This window comes from Propithecus coquereli, unplaced genomic scaffold (genome assembly GCF_000956105.1).
Source record: "Propithecus coquereli isolate 6110/MARCELLA unplaced genomic scaffold, Pcoq_1.0 Scaffold31, whole genome shotgun sequence".
NCBI lineage: Eukaryota > Metazoa > Chordata > Mammalia > Primates > Indriidae > Propithecus > Propithecus coquereli.
Genome location: NW_012148730.1, coordinates 663284 through 664756, shown reverse-complemented (window position 1 = coordinate 664756; position 1473 = coordinate 663284). Strand labels below are relative to the sequence as shown.

The following is a 1473-nucleotide window of genomic DNA, read 5'->3' as shown; positions in this document are numbered from 1 at the left end:
TAGTTGGAAAACATTACCTGAATGAATATCCTAATGGCAAACCACTGCAAAATGCTTCAGCTGCATGTGGGGTAGAGGGGTCGGGATTATCTTCAAAGCACCCCAGCTCTCTTGATGAGAAGGTCAGAGATAAAGTGGTTTGTATTATTGTGACATCCATTAGGTAATACAGGTTGCTTTGCCTTCGGCATGGGCTTTATTTGTCGGAAGGGCATCACGCTTGACCTCCAAATTTGGCTGACAATTTACTGATGAGATTCATAACCTTTGGGTTGCTCTGGTATTTTGGCATATTTTCTTGGATCTGGGTCACATCCTGGATCACTAAGAATTTCACTGAGTCCAGACATGCCTGCCCTTTCAGGCATGCTTCCTCCCATTCCAGCGCATTCCTCCAGGAACATTACCAGGCATTCCCCCAGGAAAGCCACCTGAAAAGAGCCATACCGAGCTCCTGATTGTCCTCTGGCTTATTCCTCCCTCTGGGCTCTCTTGCCCTCTTCTCAAGCCTTCTTAACCCTTTCTATTTTTTCTTTGATCTCTCATTCTTCGTGTTTTCGCTCATACTTTCTCCAGTGTTGTGCAATTTTCCGGGCTCTAGGTTAAACTTCTTTGTGCATTGCACTAGTATCTTCTTCATAATCCAGTTTACAGGCAAAGGCAAGATCGTGGGCTGCTTCTTCCCAATCCCCCAGAAGTCTGTGTGCTTTCCCTCTCCACTTGTAAGACTGAGCTGAATCAGAATTTACTTCAATGACTCTGTCGCAGTCTTGGGTGGCAGCATTTGGCTTCTGTAATTTGATGAAGACTCTGGCTCTCTTGGCATACAAAATGGCCAACCGAGGATTCAGCTTGGTGGCATCTGTGAACAATCAATGGCCTTTTGTAGTTCACCATCATTTAGGGCTTCAGTGGCAGCAACTTTCATATCATTTTCCTGACCCATTATCTCTACATTTTCATCTCCCATTTCTTGAGGGACATCAGTGTCCGGTTCAATCACACCTTCATTATCAATTTCTAGATCACTTTCCTCTCTTGATGATTCCTCTGCCTATATGCTTTCCTCCGCCTTCTTACTATCTGTTTTTTCTTCCTTAATATTTTCTTCTGATTTAGCTTTCTGAGTAACAGGTGGTACTTTATCCCCCATGCTCTCCACCTACTCCCTCAAGAAGTACATTTCCGCGGTGTGCAGAATGCTTGAGTCCTGCTTACACATTTCCATGAAGGCCCGAAGCTCGCTCACTTTGCGGGGGTCCATGGCCAGGAAGCAGGGGACGACGCAGCTGAGGAGGCTGTGGCCCGATTCCAGGCCCAGGCGCTAGCTCAGCATGATCGCATGGAAGGGAGTGGCTGCTGCCTCTGGACCTGGGACTCTGAAGGGTCTAAGGCCCAGATGTGCCCCTTTTAGCTCCTGCCCCTCCATCGCCTGCACTTTTGAGTCTTAGATGGTCATGCTTGTCTCTGTAT

At 47.0% G+C, this 1473-nt stretch overlaps 1 pseudogene; it reads right to left on the bottom strand.

Annotated features, from left to right (window-relative positions):
- Window positions 1-201: 201 nt before the first annotated feature.
- On the bottom strand, window positions 202-1264 carry LOC105814899 (annotated as a pseudogene).
- Window positions 1265-1473: the final 209 nt, after the last annotated feature.